The sequence below is a fragment of the Trachypithecus francoisi genome, unplaced genomic scaffold, assembly GCF_009764315.1.
Source record: "Trachypithecus francoisi isolate TF-2019V2 unplaced genomic scaffold, Tfra_2.0 Lachesis_group1, whole genome shotgun sequence".
In the NCBI taxonomy this organism is placed as follows: Eukaryota; Metazoa; Chordata; class Mammalia; order Primates; family Cercopithecidae; genus Trachypithecus; species Trachypithecus francoisi.
Genome location: NW_022681454.1, coordinates 38,496,635 through 38,519,523, shown reverse-complemented (window position 1 = coordinate 38,519,523; position 22,889 = coordinate 38,496,635). Strand labels below are relative to the sequence as shown.

General features: G+C 46.8%; 1 long non-coding RNA gene across 2 annotated transcripts; it reads right to left on the bottom strand.

The window, feature by feature from the left end:
* Positions 1 to 3,480: 3,480 nt before the first annotated feature.
* On the bottom strand, positions 3,481 to 21,131 carry LOC117086332. 2 transcript variants are annotated; one of them, XR_004438292.1, is made up of 5 exons: positions 21,085 to 21,131; positions 19,758 to 19,881; positions 13,214 to 13,270; positions 10,663 to 10,773; positions 3,481 to 3,807 (listed from the first exon to the last, which is right to left on the bottom strand). It is a non-coding gene; the product is annotated as an uncharacterized LOC117086332 (long non-coding RNA). The 2 variants fall into 2 exon arrangements; XR_004438291.1 differs by lacking the exon at positions 10,663 to 10,773 and having other exon boundaries at positions 3,484 to 3,807.
* Positions 21,132 to 22,889: the final 1,758 nt, after the last annotated feature.

Here is a 22,889-nt window from a genome sequence, read left to right as displayed (position 1 = left end):
ATCAAACCAGAAGTAAAGAAGTTCTGTCCAAAATCTCTTTACAATACAGTACATTGGATGTGGATGGAGACATGAGAAGCCAGACAGTATCGAGACCCAGACCTAAACCGGATGCTAAGGAGCAGAGGACAGAGAGACAGACCATAACACCCAGCAAGTGATGCCTGCCATGGGAAACACCTTCGCCTCTCTGCAGATTAGCACGATGGCTTCCTGAAGAGAGTATGTGTTCTGGTTTTCAAACTGTGACAGCACTCCCCACGAATTATCCCATGCTGCATAATTCATGTCTGGTCCAACTTCCTTTTGATAACATCTCAGCTGGGTTTGGCCTACTTCCATGAGTCAAAGGTATGGGTCATCTCTGACCCATTGAACCAAATAGATGAGTGCAGTAGGGGCTTACAGGAAAGCACTGAGAGCTGACCGGTCTTTTCTCCCCTCAACTATGCCAATCATTTCCAGGAGAGATCAATATCATGGGATGATGGTCCCATTTGGAGTCTGCTGTCCATTATTTTCCAGAATTTGGGGCTATCCTCTTTTGTTTGACCTACTTACTGTTTCAACAGTTGAAACCTACTGGGCATGGTGGCTCATGCCTGTAATCCTAGAGCATTGGGAGGCTGAGGTGGGCTTGAGCCGGGTAGTTCGAGACCAGCCTGAGCAACATGGCAAATCTCTATAAAATACAAAATGGGCAAATCTGAGCCCATCTCTATAAAATAAAAAAAAAAAAAGGCTGCGTGCAGTGGCTCACACCTGTAATCCCAGCACTTTGGAAGGCCAACGCGGGTGGATCGCTTGAGGTCAGAAGTTTGAGATCAGCCTAGCTAACACAGTGAAACCCCGTCTCTACTAAAAATACAAAAATTAGCCAGGCATGGTGGCATATGTCTGTAATTCCAGCTACCTGGGATGCTGAGGCAGGAGAATTGCTTGAACCCAGGGTTGGACGTTGCAGTGAGCAGAGATCATGACACTGCACTCTAGCCTGGGCAACATAGCAAGACTTCATCTCAAAAAAAAAAAAAAAAAACAATTAGCCAGGTGGGCTTGAGCCCAGGAGTTCAAGACCAGCCTGAGCAACATGGCAAAACCCCATCTCTATAAAATACAAAAAAAATTAGCCAGGTATGTGGCAGGCACATGTAGTCACAGCTACTCAAGAGGCTGAGATGGGAGGATTGCTCGAGCCCTGGAGGTCAAGGCTGCAGTTTGGCCTACTTCCATGAGTCAAAGGTATTGGTCATCTCTGACCCATTGACCCAAATGGGTGAGTGCAGTAGGGGCTTACAGAAAAGCATTGAGAGCTGACCGGTCTTTTCTCCCCTCAACTATGCCAGTCATTTCCAGGAGAGATCATTCCAGCCTGCACAACAGAGTGAGACCCTGTAGTGGAAACCATGATGCTTTTTTTTTCAGCATAGGTCTTGCTCTAAAGAGCAAGGTCTGCTTCTGGAGACAGGCAAACATTTCTGGGTTCAATACCTCTGTTGAAAACTCACCTGAGTCACTTTGGTCAGACATAGCTCTTGGTTTCTTCTATAGTCTCAGAAGAGATTTGAAGTGACTCCCTTCCTCACAATTATGCTTCCAAGTTATAGTTCTGCTACATTCATTTATTTAGTTGCTTGTTTATTTAGCAAACATTTATTAGCAAGCAAGTCCAGAGCCGTTTCTGCAACTGGTTCTTTAAGGCTAAAAGAAGCCCCAACTCTCTGTCACTTTAGGTGCTTCATCTACCACATTGCATGACAGGGTGATCCAAAGCAGACATGCTGAACCTCTAGAGACAGGATTCTGTTACCTTGACTGCTGGCATTGGATGGTGAGTGAGCTGCGATCCTCTGAGTCATGGCTTTACATGGAACCAGTTAGGGCTTTAGCCCAGAGCTAGAGCGCAACAGTGAAGACTACAGGAGTCAAAGGTCATCATATTCTATTTGTGCAATTGCGCGAGTATCTGTAAAATACTTTAGCCAAGCCACATATTTTAAATACCTTTAATGCCCAAATTACAGCCTATTTCTAAAATCCATCATGCAGTTTGACAAGTCATTAGGATCAGAAATAAAAACCTGTGACTGACATTCCCTGTGCTGATTGGCAACACAGTAGCTCTTTGTCAAGATACAAATAACCAAAGCATATATAGCACCTGCTGCTTGGGCACAGACTTCCCGGGTCGATTGCCCCATGACCACCTGGGTTAGAATTCTTTTTTTTTTTTGAGGCGGAGCCTCGCTCTGTCGCCCGGACTGGAGTGCAGTGGCCGGATCTCAGCTCACTGCAAGCTCCGCCTCCCGGGTTTACGCCATTCTCCTGCCTCAGCCTCCCGAGTAGCTGGGACTACAGGCGCCCGCCACCTCGCCCGGCTAGTTTTTGTGTTTTTAGTAGAGACGGGGTTTCACCGTGTTAGTCAGGATGGTCTCGATCTCCTGACCTCGTGATCCGCCCGTCTCGGCCTCCCAAAGTGCTGGGATTACAGGCTTGAGCCACCGCGCCCGGCCAGAATTCTTGCTTAGAATTGACCACCTGGATCATCGCAATAGAACGAGACTCTGTCTCAAAAAAAAAAAAAAAAAGAAAAAGAATAGACTACCTGGGCCTGGCGCAGTGGCATTTGCCTGTAATCCCAGCTACTTGGGAGGATGAGGCAGGAGGATCACTTGAGCCCAGGAGCTCCAGGGCAGTCTGGGCAACATAGTGAGACCCTGTTTCTAAATACGAAAAATAAAAAAAAGAATTGACCACCTTGGTTGTGCCTTAATGAAGGTAATACATATGATATCCCACAGTATATATGGAAATATTTAAAAGTAAATTGGAGATATTAGAATAATCATCTCTGCCACATCCTAATTAATAATCTGGACAAGTTAGTCAACATTCTTGTGCTTTCAATTATTCATTTGTTCATACACATAGATTTTTAGGTCAATAAAATAATGTACATAAAGTACTTAGAATCATGTCTGATACACACACACAAAAAAGACACCCAATAAGTGGTAGATCCTATTACTAACTGTATAGTGCATATCACCGTACATCTTCTACTTGCCTCTTGGAAAGCCTTAGCTCTTGTCCAGGTTTGGTCAACATGGAAAGAGAAAACTGAGGTCCACCCAGATATGCTACATGCTAGTGCATGCTAAGTTGTCACAGTACAAAGGCAGGCCGTAGGCTTACAAATTGGAAAAATTCATTTTCCTCCGTGTCCCCAGAGGTTACGCATGATAAGCTCCTTAGAGACTGATGTGTAAATCAAACTTTCAATTTATAAATTATCATGAGCAATTTAGTTACCAAATGCATTGGGTATTTTAGTTCCTAGAAGTAAATGATAATATCTTTAGGATGAGTTTATTTTATACAATGGATACATTCCTGAAGACTGCATTATCCAAAACTTATGTAACTCAAAGCAATTTTTTCCCACATTAATACATTTAAAGTATGAAAGAGTAGATTTACAGTGCACATAAATCTACACCAGTTGGTACATAATTGCTTTTTAATGGTGCTTTTCATTTCTTCGGCATGATCTCTGATATTTTGCAGAAATCAATCTGCTGAATTATAAGCATATAATATCATAATGGCTGTCTTGTCTTCTGCAGAGCCTTTTTATGACATCTAACGTGCAGAAGAAATGCACTGCTCCTGGTGCTTTTCTGTGCCATCACGTTATGAATGCTCACATGACATGGCCATAGGATGTTAACAAAATCACTTTTTGATTGTCACCAAAATCACCTGGAGTTCTGAGCTGTGTGAACAGCAGCGTAGTCTATGAGAGATCTGCAAAAGGAAGAGAGGATTTCTGTTTTAGAACTGAAGTGGCACAGTTTACAATTCACTTGTCTGAGCAGTTTTGACATGAGCAATTCTTGATTTTATTTTAATTTGGGAGATTTGCACCATTTCTCATTTTGAGCACAAAATGAGACCTTATGAATGTTCTGTATTACACAATTTCAAATACATGTAACTAAAATTCACCTAAAACATGACTGTGTTGTACTGACAAATTATTGCCCTTTCCATCTTTTCCTTGTCAAGGAGGATTGCGTAGGAGAGAGACGTGTTGAAGTTGATGGTACCGCAGGATGGAGGGAGCACAGGTTCCTGAATCTCTTCTTGGAGAAGGCCCATCTGCTCACCAGGAATTCCATTTGAGACTTTACGTGAGAGAGAAACACACGTCTATTGTTGTAGCAATTACAAATTTCAGAGTTTGCTACAGCAGCGAGTGTTACTCTAACCAACAGAATTTCTTCCTTTTTTCATCAATCTTGCTTTCCCAAGTAGCCACAGGGGACACTGAAGCCAACAGAGCTGGTTTGAATTCTGACTCTGTACTTACTAGCCAGCCACTCCGCATCTTTGGGTGCAGTCTTCTTCTTTATGGAATAATCATGCCTACTTCACAAGGCCAAAGTAAGCTTTGAACGCTAGAGGGAAGATGCATGCTGTCATCGCAGAGTAGGCGTTGACCGTATTGTGTTTTTCAACTACCACAGGGTGACTTCATCCAAAATGACTTCCCATATAGCTAGGGCTGCTTTGGAGAAATATATTCTCAGCTAGGAGATTCTTCAGTCTCAGAAAAGAGGCTTCCTGAATCGGAACACTTTATGTCTTTGGGCTATGGTAAAATGCCATTGCCACTGATCCGTCATTCCACCAGGAGGCAAACCCCAGCAGATGGTAAATCCCCAGTTCTAGCTCTTGCTCTCTGGAATCCCTCAGGTAGAAATAATTCCCAATTCCAGGCTTGTAGTCCTCTGATTCTCTTTTATTCATTTCCACACTTACTCATTTGTTCACTCATTCATGCATGTGTCCACCTGTCTGCTTATCCATTCATCCATGCAACAACTATTTACAACGTGCCAACTCTGTGCCAGGCAATGTGCTGAGAGCTAGAGATGCAGATGTGAAAAGGAAAAGCTCTCCTCACTCTCATTGAGCTTCCATTCTACTGAGAGGGCAGACAAGAGAGCGACAGATGCTATGGTAGGAGTGGGTGGTATAGGGTGCTATGGAGGCTCAGAGAAGAGAGTGACAGATGCTGTGGTAGGAGTGAGTGGTACAGGGTGCTACGGAGGCTCAGAGAGGCACTTCGTCTAGGACTTGGAAGAGGTGTGTCACAAGTAGTGATGCCAAGCACAAGTTTTTCCTGGCAAAAGAATGGCAAAACTGGTTCTACCACAACCACCAGCTACTCTTGAAATCAACTTTTTGGGGTCTTCTACCAGCCTGCTGCATCATGAAGATATACCACCACTACCACCACATCTACCACCATCACCACCACCAGTACCACCACAATCACCACCACCACCACCAGTACCACCACCAGCTCTACCACCACTGCCACCACTGCCATCACCACCACCACCACCACCACGATTACCACCACCACCACCTCCACCACCATCACCACCACCTCTACCACCACCATCACCACTGCTGCCACCACTATCACCACCACCTCCACCACCATCACCACCACCTCTACCACCACCATCACCACTGCTGCCACCATCACCACCACCGCCACCACCATCACCACCACCTCTACCACCACCATCACCACTGCTGCCACCATCACCACCACCGCCACCACCATCACCACCACCTCTACCACCACCATCACCACTGCTGCCACCACTATCACCACCACCGCCACCACCATCACCACCAGCTCCACCACCAACACTGCCAGTACAATCATCACCATCACCACCACTGCCACCTCTACCACCACCACCACTGCTACCACCACCAGTACCACCACCACTGCCACCTAAACCATCACTGCCACCATTGCCACCACCACCATCACCACTAGCTCAACCACCATCACCACCACCACCTCTAACACCACCACCAGCACTACCACCATCACCACCACCACCACCACCAGTACCATCATCATCACAACCACCATCACACCACCACCACCACCAGTACCATCATATCACACCACCACAACCATCATCACCACCAGCACCATCACCATTACCACCACCAGTACCACCACATCACCACAACCACCACCAGCACTACCACCATCATCACCACCACCATCACCACCACCACCACCACCACCAGTACCACCACCATCACCACAACCACCACCAGTACCACCACCATCACCACAACCACAACCATCACCACCACCAGTACCACCACCATCACCTAAACCACCACAACCACTACCATCACCACCACCACCACCATCACCAGCTCCACCACCACCACCACCAGTAAAACCATCACCATCACCACCATCACTACCACCACCATCAGTACCACCACCACTGCCACTTCAACCATCACTGCCACCACTACCACCACCACCATCACCACTAGCTCAACCACCATCACCACTGCCACCTCTAACACCACCACCATCACCACCACCAACAGTACCACCACCATCACCACAACCACCACCATCACCACCAGCACCATCACCACCACCACCACCAGTACCACCACCATCACCACAACCACCACCACCACGACCAATACCACCACCATCACTACAACCACCATAACCACCACCATCACCACCACTACCACCACTGCTTCCACCACCATCACCACAACCACGATCACCACCACCACCACCACCACCACCATGAGCACCATCACCACCAGCACCACCATCACCACCATGAGAACCAAAATCACCACCACCAGTGCCCCCATCACCACCACCACCAGCACCACCATCATCACCATCACTACCACCACCACTATCACCATCACCATCACCACCACATCACCACTACCACCACAACCACCATGATCACCACTACTACCACACCATCATCACCACCACCATCACCACCACCACCATCACCACCACTACCACCACCACCATCACACAACCACCACCAGTACCACCACCATCACCACAACCCAACCATCACCACCACCAGTACCACCACCATCACCTAAACCACCACAACCACTACATCACACCACCACCACCATCACCAGCTCCACCACCACCACCACCAGTAAAACCATCACCATCACCACCATCACTACCACCACATCAGTACCACCACCACTGCCACTTCAACCATCACTGCCACCACTACCACCACCACCATCACCACTAGCTCAACCACCATCACCACTGCCACCTCTAACACCACCACCATCACCACCACCAACAGTACCACCACCATCACCACAACCACCACCATCACCACCAGCACCATCACCACCACCACACCAGTACCACCACCATCACCACAACCACCACCACCACGACCAATACCACCACCATCACTACAACCACCATAACCACCCCATCACCACCACTACCACCACTGCTTCCACCACCATCACCACAACCACGATCACCACCACCACCACCACCACCACCATGAGCACCATCACCACCAGCACCACCATCACCACCATGAGAACCAAAATCACCACCACCAGTGCCCCCATCACCACCACCACCAGCACCACCATCATCACCATCACTACCACCACCACTATCACCATCACCATCACCACCACCATCACCACTACCACCACAACCACCATGATCACCACTACTACCACAGCCATCATCACCATCACCACCAGGACCATCACCACTGCCACCATCAACACCGTCATCACTACCAACAACACCACCAGCACCACCACTATCACCACCACCACCACCACCATCACCACCTCCACTACCACCATAACCACCACGATCACCACTACCACCATCATCATCACCATCACCACCAACACCATCACCACCACCAACACCACCACCACCACCACCATCATCACCATCACCACCAACACCATCACCATCACCACCAACACCACCACCATCACCACCTCCACCACCACAACCACCACAATCACCACCACCACCATCATCACCATCAGGACCATCATCACCACCAGCAACACCACCACCACCACCACTGCCTCCACCACCATCACCACTACCACCAGTACCACCACTATCACCACCACTAGCACCACAGCCTCCACCACCACCACCACCTCCATTACCACCACTATCACCATCACTGCCACCATCACCATCATCGACACCACTACCACCACCACCACCACTATCACCACCATCACCTCCCTTTCTAAACTGCGCCATGCTGAACTTCAAAATTTCTTGAAAATATCGTCCCCTGGGGTACCCTATGGCTATTTTTACCTCTTCCATGTGTGCCTTCCTCCCCACAACCATCAGTGTTCCACTCAAAGGGGCATAAACATCTATAAGGCATTCTGTATATATGTATTTATATAATCTTTTTTTTTTTTTTCAGAGTCTTGCTCTGTCATTCAGTCTGGAGTGCAGTGGTGCAATCTTGGCTCACTGCAACTTCCGCCTCCCAGGTTCAAGCAATTCTCATGCCTCAGCCTCTCAAATAGCTGGGACTCCAGGTGCACGCCACCATGTCTGCCTAAATTTTTTGTGTTTTTAGTAGAGACGGGGTTTCACTATGTTGACCAGGAAGGTCTCAAACTCCTGATCTCAAGTGATCCACCTGCCTCGGCCTCCCAAACTGCTGAGATTGCAGATGTGAGCTAGCAGCCTGGCCTATAAAGTCTTAAACATGCTCATAATGTATATGTTTATGTATCTTTGTAACCATATGCCAAATGACTAAAATGGAATATAGATGTATACATGTTTGCACAAATACACATATGTGTATATATACATAAGGCATATGCATACATGTGAACAGACATATGTATAATCTTCAAATTTTCAAGAAAACAAATTGTTAAATTGAGGTTACGTATTGCTACCTACCTCAGAAACCAAACTTTATTAAATTTTCCCCAAAGCAGAAATAAAAGGCAGTCTGTAGATTATTTTGCTATCAGAGACAACCAACAAGCCCAACAAACTTTGGAAGTGCCTGGCTAATATGAAAGTTATTCTACCGTTTTTCCTTTCCTTTTTAATTAAAATGTATTTATTTATTTATTTATTTATTGACAGTGTTTCACTCTGTTGCCCAAGGTGCAGTGGGGTAATCACAGCTCACTGTAGCCTCAAACTCATGAGTTCAAATGATCTTCACACCTCAGCCTCCCGAGTAGTGGGGACCACAGGCATAAGTCAATTTTTAAATTTTTCTGTAGAGAGGGAATCTTGCTAGGTTGCCCAGACTGGTCTCAAACTTCTGGCCTCAAGTAATCTCCCACCTTAGCCTCCCAAAGTGCCAGGATTACAGGCATGGCCACTGGGCTTGTCTTACCTTTTTTCTTCTTTTTTTTTGAGATAGAGTCTGGCTCTGTCGCCCAGGCTGGAGTGCAGTGGTGTGATCTCAGCTCACTGCAAGCTGCGCCTCCTGGGTTCACGCCATTTTCCCTCCTCAGCCTCCCCGGTAGCTGGGACTACAGGAGCCTGCCACCACGCCTGGCTAATTTTTTGTATTTTTAGTAGAGACGGGGTTTCACCATGTTAGCCAGGATGGTCTCGATCTCCTGACCTCGTGATCTGCCCGCCTCCGTCTCCCAAAGTGCTGGGATTACAGGCGTGAGCCACCGTGCCCGGCCGCTTACCCTTTTTCTTTGAGGAAGATGTTTTTATTGGAATAGTGTTAGCAGTTTCTTCCCTTCTCTTAGTATCTAGAATAATGAGCCTAGTGCTGTGGCTCATGCCTGTAATCCTAGCTCTGGGATTGTTAGAATTTCTGATGCCTGTGAAAGTGACCCTTAGGGTTGAGAGAGAGGAGAAAAACTTTCTCTTATATTTTATTAGTAACCAGGAGAATGATGATGATGATATTAATAATAGCAATAATCAATATTTAATTAACACATAACACTCCCCGTGTGCCAGGCACTATTCTAAGTGTTTTGACATGTTGCCTCGTTTGTGCCTCAGTGTTTGAGATGTTATCTCGTTTATGTCTCGTAAGTACTCCGTGAGGTAGGCTCCAATACGATCATCCCAACTTTACAGATGAGGAAGGTGAGGCACAGAGAGGTTTAATGACCTGCCGAAAGTTACACAGCAGTTGCAGAAACAGGATTTGAACCCCGGCAATCTGGTTCTAGATTGCCACATTACCCTTAGCAGCCCTGCTCTCCAGTCCTGAGAGGACAGGAAGCCGTTTGAACCAGGAAGAGGTGCTCCGAGAACCCTCAAGAGGACCCGGGCCCTGAACTAGAAGCCCCATGTGCCTGGGCCTCCCTCTCCAGCAGGGGGCGCACATAGCCCACATTTTCTGGGCTCCCTCTAACCACAGATACCTCCGCTTATTGAGAGCTGAAACTCCTGACTTTTGTGGGAAAGGCTCTGATCTCAAAACTTTCTTTAGCATTCTTTAAGTATTTACAGTGTACTACTCAAAGGAATGATGCGGTACATGGACATAGCCAAGGGAATGATTGAGGACCCTTCTTGGAGGACCTGAAATGGGTATCAATAAGCAGAAACCCAAGAAGCCCCTATAGGCCCCCAACTTACAACAGCGCTGCCTGGTTCCAGATGAACCACAAACACTCCAAGCCGGGGTTTTTCTTAACACATCCCGAAGACATTCTATTAAAATAGCCCTGCTCATGGGTGGCCTCCCATGCATGAGTCCTCTCACATGGTTTGCACGCTGATGGGGCCAGTGCTGAACTCACCACATTAGCCCTTTGGAACACGTGCTGAGGTGTGTCTTCTCTAGTGACGTTTGTCACATCCTTTGCAAGAAATTAGCTCACAGAAGCAGTCCCTGAAGGCCAAACCTCAACCTGCAACAGAGGCAGAGAGGCCAGGAGACGAGGTTTGGTAGAATTTGTACCTCTCGTGGTGGTGGGGGGAGGAGAACGGCTCAGGGAAGCGCTTCTTCCACCCTTTTAATGCTCTGCAGTAAAGACCGAGTTAGGGGCTCAGGCCTGTAGTGGCAGCATTTTGGGAAGTCAGGGCGGGTGGACCACTTGAGCCCAGGAGTTCCAGACCAGCCTGGGCTACATGGCAAAACCCTGTCACTACAAAAAAATACAAAAATTAGCCAAGCACGGTGGCACGTACCTGTAGTCCCAGCTATTCGGGAGGCTGAGGTGGGAGGATCCCTTGAGACTGGGATGTGGAGGCTTCAGTGAGCTGTGATTGTGCCACTGCACTCTAGCCTAGGTCACAGAGTGAGATCCTGTCTCAAAATTTAAGAAGAAAAAAAAAAAAAAAAAGACTGAATGAGAGGGCTAACTTAACGGGGACCTCTCAGACTCAGAGCAGGAACAAAGTTGATTGCCCTGGGACTTGAAAAGTTTCTTCAAAATCCTATACATGTGTCAGCTGCTCTTAGGAGCCCTAGCAGGCTTCAGGGGTCTCTCAGTGCCTCTGCTATGGTCTGAATGTTTGTGTTTCCCTAAAATCCATATGCTGAAATCCTACCCCCTAAGGTGATGGTATTAGGAGCTGGGTCTTTGGGAGGTGATGAGGTCATGAAGGCAGAGGCCTCCTGAATGGGAGGCGTGCCCTTATGAAAGACGCCCAAGAGAGACCTCCCACCCCTTCCACCTTGGGAGGACACAGTGAGAAGGCACAATCTATGAACTAGAGGGCAGAACCTTGTCAGATGCCAGCTCTGCCTGTGCCTTGATCTTGGAGTTCCAGCCTCCAGAACGGTGAGAAATGAATTTCTGTGGTTTATAAGAACCAGTTGGCTGGGTGAGGTGACTCACGCCTGTAATCCCAGCACTTTGGGAGGCTGAGGCGGGCGGATCATGAGGTCAGGAGATGGAGACCATCCTGGCTAACATGGTGAAACTCCGTCTCTACTAAAAAAAAAAAAAAAAAAAAAAAATACAAAAAATTAGCTGGGTGTGGTGGCCAGTGCCTGTAATCCCAGCTACTTGGGAGGCTGAGGCAGGAGAATGGCGTGAGCCCAGGAGGTGGAGCTTGCAGTGAGCTGAGATTGTGCCACTGCACTCCAGCCTGGGTAACAGAGCGAGACTCGGTCAAAAAACAAACAAACAAAACAGCCAGTTTATGGTATTTTGTTATAGTATACCTTCCAAAGTGGTGCCCTTTCTGTATATACTTTGGCATAAGACATCTGATTCAAAATTAAATGAGAGGGACCATAAAGAGAAATACCCCACTGCCAGCTTGCAGGGAAGGGCCATAGAAGATCGCTTGGGTTCAGACTCTAGTTCTGCTTCCTGGGGGCTGAGCAGTCCCTGGGGAGGCAATTTACTTTTCTCTGTACCATGATTTTCTCACCTGAAAAATGAAAATAATACAATCCACGCCATAGGGTTGTTAAGTGCATTCAACGAACCAATGCATGTGGTTCTAAGCGCAGCACGTGGCCCACGCAGTAAGCACTAACTGAATCTTAGCTGTTGTGATTTCACCTATTCATTGCAGGCCAGGACTCTGAGGAAAAAAGGAAATCTCTTGCTATTGTCATCTTTATTGATACCGTCACACTTTTTTTCTGCTCTGGGTGGCGCTGGCAAACTTTCTGTCTTCCCCAGGAGAACTTGATACCCCTGCCCCCACCTCCCCCAAAGGCAAACACCCTCCTGCCAGGTAGCAACTGGATGGCATGCAGAAGTATTCTCTCCTGGAATCAGGTTCCTGGGTATTTGTCCTCAGGGCCAGTCGTTGGAGTTGAGGTCAGTTGAAGTTCAAGAGGGCTTTTATTCTGACTTTTACTGTATATTGATTTGCAGTACTTATAAGACAAAGTGTTTGTCCTCCTGGCCTTCAGGGCCACGGCCAGGGCCACAACAATGCAGCCCTTCTTCAATGGCCCTGTTACCTTCCGGGACCTTCTGGGAGCAGGCAGGGTGTGGCGAGAACTTCTGGGTGGCAAGAGCTCCAGGGTGTGGTGAGAACTCTGGGTGTGGCTGCCCAGGGCAGGCCTTGGAGAAAGCAGTTAAGAAACAAGCAATAAGGCTTGGTGCCCCAGGTCTGAATGTTGGAGCCACCTGTGGTTCTGGCTCTGTTATGGAGTAGCTATGGGGACCCAAGTTCTCTGCCCCTCACTTTCCCCCGCTGTCCAGCATAACAGCAGCAGCAGTAACAGCAACAGTGTACTTTTACTGAGTACTTACTGCCCACATGTGGGACTTCGTAGCTCTCCCTTAACGGTACCCTAGAACTTAAAGTATAAAAATAAATTAATTAATTAAATAAATAAAAATAAAAAGACCAGCCACTGCACCTGCGTTCTATACCCACTCTTAGCTTTGTGACCTTGGAGACGCCGCTCCGGCCCTTGTTCCTCAACTTCTTAATCTGAAAGAAGTGGGGCAGTTAAGAGTGCCTTCTTCTTTGAATTGCAAGAGGATTAAATGAGAAAGCCTGGGAATAGTTCCCAGCCCAAGGTAGTATTATGAGCAATACTATGATAAATTTCACATGCATGATCTCATGTCATTTTCATAGCAATACTGTGAAATAGGTTCTCTACAGGGGAGAGGCTCAGGGCACGCAGAAAGAAGCAAGCAAGACTGAGATTTGACCCCAGGATTATATAGTTCTGAGTCCCAAACTCTGGATCTGAAATCAATGGGTCTTACTGCCTTTCATTTGCCATCGTCACCTGAAGACACACTTATTGAGCAGCTTACTAGGAGCCAACCCGTTGTGACCATATTGAATTGGTTGAAAGTTCCAATTTAACACAGTTCATAAGCACTAACAGAGCTTCTTCTGACCCGGCACTGGCCTGGGTCCCGGCTCTATAGCAGTGACAATGGGAAGTATGTAGGCCCCCAAGAAGATCACAGGCAAATCTGCAAACAAATAACAGCTCCTGTTGAGATCGAACACCTTTTTAAGTCTCCATATTCTCTCTGCTTGCAACTCCATTTGGAAAATTTCTTGGACTTCCTTATCTTCTTTGAGGGCCTTAAATAAAAACATCTGCCTTCTTTTGCTTGAGATTTCCATTTCTAGATTGAGGTTTAAAAAGAACTGTGAAGGCCAGCCATGGTGGCTCACGCCTTTAATCCCAGCTGTTTGGAAGGCTGAGGCAGGCAAATCATATGAGCTCATGAGTTGGAGACCAGCCTGGGTAAGATGGCAAGACTGTCTCTACAAAAAATACAAAAATTAGCTGGGCGTGGTGGTATGTACCTGTAGTCCCAGCTGTTCAGAACGCTGAGGTGGGAGGATGGCTTGAGCCCGGGAGGCAGAAGTTGCAGCGAGCTGAGATCGCGCCACTGGACTCCAGCCTGGGTGATAGAGCCAGATCTTGTCTCAAAAAATAAAATAAAATAAAATGAACCATTAAATGAAATGACACAAATAAAGTAACTGGAGAGCTGTATATCAGTTTACTCTTGAAAGACTAGAAAGATTTGGCCAGGCGCAGTGGCTCACGCCTGTAATCCCAGCACTTTAGGAGGCCAAGGCAGGTGGATCACCTGAGGTCGGGAGTTTGAGACCAGCCTGACTAACCCCATCTCTACTAAAAATACAAAATTAGCCAGGCATGGTGGTGTGTGCCTGTAATCCCAGCTACTCAGGGGGCTGAGGCAGGAGAATAGCTTGAACCCGGGAGGTGGAGGTTACGGTGAGCCGAGATTGCATTATTGTACTCCAGTCTGGGTAACAAGAGCGAAACCTTGTCTCAAAAAAAAAAAAAAAAAAAAAAAAAAAGAGACTAGAAAGATTTCATAAGGGTTCAAGGAAAGGAAAGACCCCTATTGGGTATATACTGCTGTGGGTGAGGGCCTCCTTTAGGAAGTGGGCTTTGGAAAATTGCTTCTGGATTCTGGAAAAGAGGTCAGGAAAATGTCACTTACTGAGAAACTAGGAAGAAAGTAGTTAATGAGATGGACTATTTGCAGGTATAACCGACCCCCAAGATGAGTTGTAGACCGATGCCCAGAGGAGATTCAAAAGATCAAAATCAAATCCATGCATTGATGAACCATGTATATTTACAGAACACCCTGTAGGCACTGTGTTAGTTAGGGTTTTCCAGAAAAACCAAACCATGAGACTAAGGTGTGACTAAACTACAGTGAGTGGCATGCCCACATTTAGCACTGTCCACCTGGGATCAAGTGACCAGGGAACCCAAACCACGCATGAGGAGGCTCTTCTGGTGCCTGTAGAAAAATCACCAGCACTGTGGGTAAGAACATGGACCCTGGAGCCAGATTGCCTCTTACTGTAGAAAGTGCTCACCTTGAATAAATGCCTTACCTTCCCAAGGCCTCACAGTTTGGAGCTCTTGGCAGGGAAAGTACATCTACTCCATAGGTTTGTCATGAGGATGAAATGGGCCATCAGGTGTAAAGTGCTTAGAACAGACCTGGCACACAGGAAGCCTCTATAAGTACCAAAGTGATATAAAAGAAAATTCTCCATTTCTGGAGAGGCCTAACAAGCTGATACGGTTTGGCTATGTCCCCACCCAAATCTCATCTTGAACTGTACTCCTATAATTCCCACGTGCTGTGGGAGGGACCTGGTGGGAGGTCATTGAATCATGGGGGCGGTTCCCCCATACCATTCTCCCGGTGGTGAATAAGTCTCACGAGGTCTGATGGTTTTATAAGGGGTTTCCGCTTTCATTTCTTCCTCATCTACTCTCTCACTGCCGCCATGTGAGAAGCGCCTTTCACCTTCCACCATGATTGTGAGGCCTCCCTAGCCACATTGAACTGTAAGTCCATTAAACGTCTTTCTTGTGTAAATTGCCCAGTCTCTGGTGTGTTTTTATCAGCAGTGTGAAAAAGGGCTAATACACAAGCCTAAAGGGGTTTCTCTTGTCCAGTGGGGACCTGGGCCCTCCTGGGGCTGGATAAACCTTAACACATTGACCCATTGAGGATCAATGCCTGCTTGTAGGGCTGCATGCTGCCTGCGCACTTTCGTGCTTACATCAAGGTTTTAGACCCTCATTTCAATGTGGACCATGTATGTAGGTTTTCCTGAGCCGGACAGCCTCTGAGTGCCCACAAGAAAATCAAAGTCCCTGCTCGGATATCAGAGGACCAAACCCCAAAGCAAATGAGCCGGGTTTCCATCAGAAAACGGATGGTCCAATATCACATAGCAGCAGAACCAGGACCAGAATTCATTTTTCCTGGCTTCAGTCTTGGGCTTTTTACATCTGGAAAGGAAAATAAAATACTTCAAACGCGCAAGAATAAAGTTTCGAGAATGTCAGGCTGCACTTAGAAAGACTTCTTTTTTTTTTTTTTTTTTTTGAAACAGAGTCTCGCTCTGTTGCCAGGCTGGAGTGCAGTGGCGCGATCTTGGCTCACTGCAACCTCCACCTCCTGGGTTCAAGCGATTCTCCTGCCTCAGCCTCCTGAGTTGCTGGGACAACAGGCATGCACCACCACTCTGGGCTAATTTTGTATGGGGTTTCACCATATTGGCCAGGCTGGTCTTGAACTCCTGACCTTGTGATCCATCCGCCTTGGCTTCCCAAAGTGCTGGGATTACAGGCATGAGCCAACGTGCCCGACCTTAGAAAGACATTTTTAAAGTACCCAGCAACTGCAGATTTCCATTTAGATTTTTTCTCTCTGTACTGTCTTCACTCATGGGGTGTGGGTTCCCCCTGGGTGGGACCCCCAGAGGCTTGGTTGGTCCAGGGTTCAGTGAGAATGGGGAAGGTGGGCCCAGAGGCCCGGCAATAAGACTGAGGGTGGACAGGCCTGGTTTTAGAATCTGGGGCAAGGGTTTGAGAGCACGTGGACTTGAAGAACCTGCAGGGCTTTGGAGAGATTGAGAAATGGGTTGAATTAAACAGAAACTGGATGCCAGGTAGGCCCTCAAAACAGGAGTTCTTACACTTTTTCTGTTAGAGCTGCAAGGCATTCTGTGGTTAGGGAGAGAAGGGCCTGGAGGTGCTAGCTTGGGTGTGGCCTGGGAGATTAGAGGGTTGCGGATAAGGCTCGCAACCCCACCCACTTCCAAGCCCCGGAGGTGTTAGAGCAGGACTCAGAGGATGCCATTCTATCAGAAGGAGCTTAGGTTTGGCCCTATTGACAAAGCCTTAAGGGAACAGACCCTCCGGGGAGAAAAGGGGCCTTTAGAATCCAGGAAAGCTGAAAGAGTTGGAAAGCTTTCGCTGTTCATATTCCATTGCATTCATTCCAATCCAACCCAACACATATTTACTAAGCATCTACCGTATACCAGGCCTGGGAGTGCAACAATGAACAAGATGGACAGACTCTTCCTGCCCACATGAAGGTTGCAGTGTACACAGAGAGACAAATAAAAATGCAATGACGTTGACATTTAATGACAAATTGCAGCGCAAACCCTGAGACTGTTGTGATGAAGAATAAAAGAGGAAAGCTGGCCTTAGATGGGGCTATCCCAGGAAGTGACTTTTCCTCTGCCCAGTGGCAGGATGAGGGCCCCCCACGGGATAAGTGGCTGCTAGTTAACAGCTCACTTCTCTGCAGCTCTCCCTTCTCCAGAGTGGGGCCTCTTCTAATCCTTTTTGCTTCACCCAGCCCTCTGATGCATTTAAAAGATTTATTTTTCTTTTTAAATTACCGTAATCTAGATTTTCCAGTTTTTCTTGGCAGGATCTTTGATTTGCTGTAGGCTACTCCATCCTACACCAAAGTGGTAGGTTTCTTTTTCTTTCTATTTTAACTATACAAATTGTACATGAATACAGGATTTTTATAAAAATTAATTTTAAACAGGAGTATATACAGTAAATTGTGACAGTTCTTTTTGTCCCTTTTCACCAGACTTCCTGCCAATATATGTAACTAAACCCTTTCACCCTCCTTGGTGATTCTCCCCTATGTGGAGTTGTAACACCCTGGCCTCTCTGACTTTCTGCAGTGGCTGGGAGAGGAAAGAGGTAGTTTAACCTGGCAGGCAAATTTGGGAAAAATTCTAGGTGTGCTCAGCCCAGGATTTCACTTTCTTCCTCCTGGGAGTGAGCTGTCTGCAAAAAACACAAATGTTCCTCAGCCTCTACAGGCCCTCCCTAAATGTTACCAGCTCAGCCCCAACTCCCCAGTCTCCAGTAGGGAAGGCCACTGCCAGTCCTATGCTGCCCTGACTGGGGGCAGGTAAGCTGGCCAGATCCTGGGCCTCAGTTATTAACAGTAGGCCATCTGGACCTCACACTAAGCACATCCTTCATCTTAGCCCTTATCAAAAAAAAGGGGGGGGGGGAATATTTTGGAAATTATCTGATGTGACTTTGGTGGGACTGAATTCTCCCTCCAAATCTCAGCTGCAAGAGAAGCTAGGGAATGTAATTTTTAGTTTTCTAGACTTTGCAGTACAGGAAGGTAAAGGATGGCAGAATTTGCCACCCCAAAATATACCACTTGGGCATAAGGATTCTTTTGAGCTAAAGACAACTGAGAAGAAGATACACGGAAAGCTGTCATCCTTTTCCCTATTTGCCTAAAATCAGGATACAAATTTGTACAACAATTAATCACTGACAATCCTAGACCCTTATCAACGAAAAGACAGCATCAGAACATTCATATAACAAATTTTAGGCCGGGCGCGGTGGCTCAAGCCTGTAATCCCAGCACTTTGGGAGGCTGAGACGGGCGGATCACGAGGTCAGGAGATCGAGACCATCCTGGCTAACACTGTGAAACCCCGTCTCTACTAAAAAATACAAAAAACTGGCCGGGCGACGTGGCGGGCGCCTATAGTCCCAGCTACTCGGGAGGCTGAGGCAGGAGAATGTCGTGAACCCGGAAGGCGGAGCTTGCAGTGAGCTGAGATCCGGCCACTGCACTCCAGCCCGGGCGACAGAGCAAGACTCCGTCTCAAAAAAAGAAAAAAAACAAAACAAAACAAAAAAAACAAATTTTACTGACTGGTGCTGACCTTCCATATATTTACCTGTCCACAATTTGCTGCCCTAGAAACTCAAAGTTTTTCTGCTTTGTCTTGTTATGTCTTTGAAATTTATTGTTTTTTTTTAAAAGGTGCTATTTAAGTCCAAGTTCTAGCCGCCTGTTTGGGATACTCATCCCTGAGTTTTTCCCATGTGTATACACATGGTGACAAACCTCTGTTGTTTCTTTCCTGTTCACCTGTCAGAGCCTCAGCTGAGAACCTAAAAGGGTAGAAGGAAAATGATTTTTTCCTCCCCGACAAAGGCATATTTAGAAAGAGTAGTTTGACCGGGCATGATGGCTCATGCCTGTAATCCCAGCACTTTGGGAGGCCGAGGCAGGCAGATTACTTGAGTCAGGAGTTCGAGACCAGCCTGGCCAACATGGTGAAACCCCACCTCTATTACAAACACAAAAATTAGCCAGGCACAGTGGTGCACACCTGTAATCTCAGCTACTTGGGAGGCTGAGGCAAGAGACTCGCTTGAACCCAGGAGGCAGAGGTTGTAGTGAGCCAAGATCGCACCACTGCACTCCAGCCTGGGCGGCAGAGCGAGACTGGGTCTAAAAAAAAAAAAAGAAAAAAGAAAGAAAGAAAAAGAAAAAAAGAAAGAGGTACCCAATTGATCATATCTACCATGAGCATTAGTAGTGTATATGATAGTTTATCTTTCATCTCTACACCCTAGAGGCAGTTAGTATTTGAAGTGGCCTAATAAGGAGCCCACAGTTGAGGTGTGTGGCTCTTCGTGTTAAGGTTGTATGGTTGTATCATCTACCTCTAGTCACTGCAGTCAGCTGAATTTTATCAAGAGAACCTGACAGTTATTGCCCAGTAAAACTAGTTTGGATCCATCTGCAACAGGTTCCTAGAAATTAGATATGTACCGATTAAATTTTGATAAACACTATCAACTTACTTCCTAAATGATCTTTGTCGTTCTTCCTAATGGCAGTGTTTGATAACGTCCTGTTAAGGCTTAACAACCTTAACAACCCTGGGCTCTCTTTCTTTTTCTCATTTGCATGTCCTTCTCATTCATTCTGAAAGTACGAATAGTAACATAGTGAAAATATTAACTGATTTGTTGAGCAAATTTCAAATGTTGCACTAGGCATTTTACAAACACAATTTCATCCAATCCTAACAGCCCTATCAGCTAGTTATGAACTGCTCCTGTTTTACAGACTAGGTAACTGAAGCTCAGAGAGCTTAAATAGCTTGCAAGAGGGACATAATGGTAAGGAATAATACTATGCAGCCATAAAAAAGGATGAGTTTGCGTCCTTTGTAGGGACATGGATGCAGCTGGAAACCATCATTCTTAGCAAACTATCACTAGAACAGAAAACCAAACACCGCATGTTCTCACTCATAGGTGGGAACTGAACAATGAGATCACTCGGACTCGGGAAGGGGAACATCACACACTGGGGCCTATCATGGGGAGGGGGGAGGGGGGAGGGATTACATTGGGAGTTATCCCTGATATAAATGATGAATTGATGGGTGCTGACGAGTTGATGGGTGCAGCACACCAACATGGCACAAGTATACATATGTAACAAACCTGCACGTTATGCACATGTACCCTAGAACTTAAAGTATAATAAAAAAATTAAAAAACAAACAAACAAACAAACAAACAAAAAAAAAAAACAGGAACGTGGACAAAGGCAGTCTGTTCTGAAGCCTGTAGACTTAGGCGCAAAGATGTCAAAAAGAGAGACAGACTTAATGACAAGGAGCCAGGCTATAATCCCAGCACTTTGGGAAGCCGAGGCGGGTGGATCACCTGAGGTTAGGAGTTCGAGAACAGCCTGGTCAACGTGGCGAAAACCCGTCTCGACTGAAAGTACAAAAAATTAGCCAGGCGTGGTGTGTGCCTGCAGTCGCAGCTACTTGAGAGGCTGAAGCAGGGGAATCGCTTGAACTCGGGAGGTGGGGGTTGCAGTGAGTTGAGATCATGCCACTGTACTCCGGCCTGGGTGACAAATTGAGACTCTGTCTCAAAAAATAAATAAATAAATAAAATAAATAATAATAATAATGACAAGGGTTGGTATTGTTTTAAGAATATTATTTAGTTAGTATTTGATTTTTCAAATGGTATCTCAGGCTTATAGTTATAAGCCTGTTCTCCAGTTGGGCAGAAATAAAGACTTATTTTTTAAATGGAAAGCTATGCTTAGGATTTAAGGAGCTTCCTATGAACTCCGGATGGAGTGGATTGATTAATTTCTCACCTGAACTGTCTGCATGGGAGATGAGTGGAAGTATAATTGCCTCCGTTCTAGAACACAAAGAGAAGACCAACTACTCCCAGTTTCCAAGTGACCAGTTCCAGATTCCAATAAACAGGTTCAGCTCCTGATTTAACATATGCCCTGATGTAGTAATTTAGAGGAAGACACAGGTGTGTGTGTGTGTGTTGTGTGACACACACACACACTCATGTCCCTTACTTAAAAACAGTCAGGGCCGGGTGTGGTAGCTCATGCCTGTAATCCCCAGCACTTAGGGAGGCTGAGGCAGGGGGACCACGAGGTCAAGAGTTTGAGACGATCCTGGCCAACATGGTGAAACCCCGCCTCCACTAAGAATACAAAAGTTAGTCGGGCTTGGTGGTGTGTGCCTGTAATCCCAGCTACTTGGGAAGCTGAGGCAGGAGAATCACTTGAACCTAGGAGGCGGAGGTTGCAGTGAGCGGAGATTATGCCACTGTACTTCAGCCTGGGCGACAGAGCAAGACTCCATCTCAAGGGGAAAAAAAGTTTTCATTAAGGCTGGGCGCAGTGCCTCACACCTGTAATCTCAGCACTTTGGGAGGCTGAGGCGGGTGGATCATGAGGTCAGGAGTTCAAGACCAGCCTGGCCAAGATGGTGAAACCCTGTCTCTACTAAGAATACAAAAATTAGCCAGGCATGGTGGCGGACACCTATAATTCCAGCTACTCGGGAGGCTGAGGCAGAGAATTGCTTGAACCCAGGAGGCAGAGGTTGCAGTGAGCCGAGATTGCACCATTGCACTCCGGCCTGAGCAACAGAGCAAGACTCCATCAAACAAAACAAAACAAAACAAAAAATAAAACAAACAAACAAACAAACAAAAAACCCAGCCAGAATAGGAATGCAAAGGGAGAGGCAGGATGTGTGTGTTTGTGATGGAAGGGCAGCAATAGCAATTTGGAGAAGTTGGCTTTGGCCATCATTTCTTGAAATACCAGGAGACTTTAAAACAGGGGTGCTCAAGTTTTTTGCTTTCCTTGGCCACATTGGAAGAAGAATTATCTTGGACCACACATAAAATACACTGTCACTAACAAAAGCTGATGAGCAAAAATAAATAAATAAATAAATAAATAAATCGCAAAAACATCTAAGGAAGTTTACAAATTTGTGTTGGGCCACATTCAAGCCATCCTGGGCTGCATTAGGCCGGGGGGCCACAGGTTGAACAAGCCTGCTTTGAAAGATGATGGACAGGCCGGGCGCGGTAGCTCACGCTCGTAATCCCAGCACTTTGGAAGGCTGAGGCAGGCAGATCACTTAAGGTCAGGAATTCCAGACCAGCCTGGCCAACATGGTGAAACTCCATTTCTACTAAAAACACAAGAAAAGTAGCCTGGCATGGTGGCATATGCACCTGTAGTTCCAGCTACTGAGGAGGCTGAGGCAGGAGAATTGCTGGAACCCAAGAGGCGGAGGTTACAGTGAGCCGAGATTGCGCATTGCACTCCAACCTGGGCCACACAGCGAGACTTTGTCAAAAAAAAAAAAAAAAAAAGATGATGGACAGTTCGCAGGGTGCCAGGACCAGCTCTGAAGAGAATGATTTTGGAAGGCTCAGTAAGTTGCATCTGTCCCCTCCTCCCTCCCACCTCCATGCACACCTTACCCAAACATCTTAGCTTCCATAAGCACCACTTCACTTTTCACTATTGAAGCAAAATCTCCAGAGGTGGGACCTTGGGGTCCGTATTTCTCTAACAGGGCCTGCAGATGAGTCTGATTATCAGCCAGGACTGTGGGCCTCTAGGGTCAGAGGCAG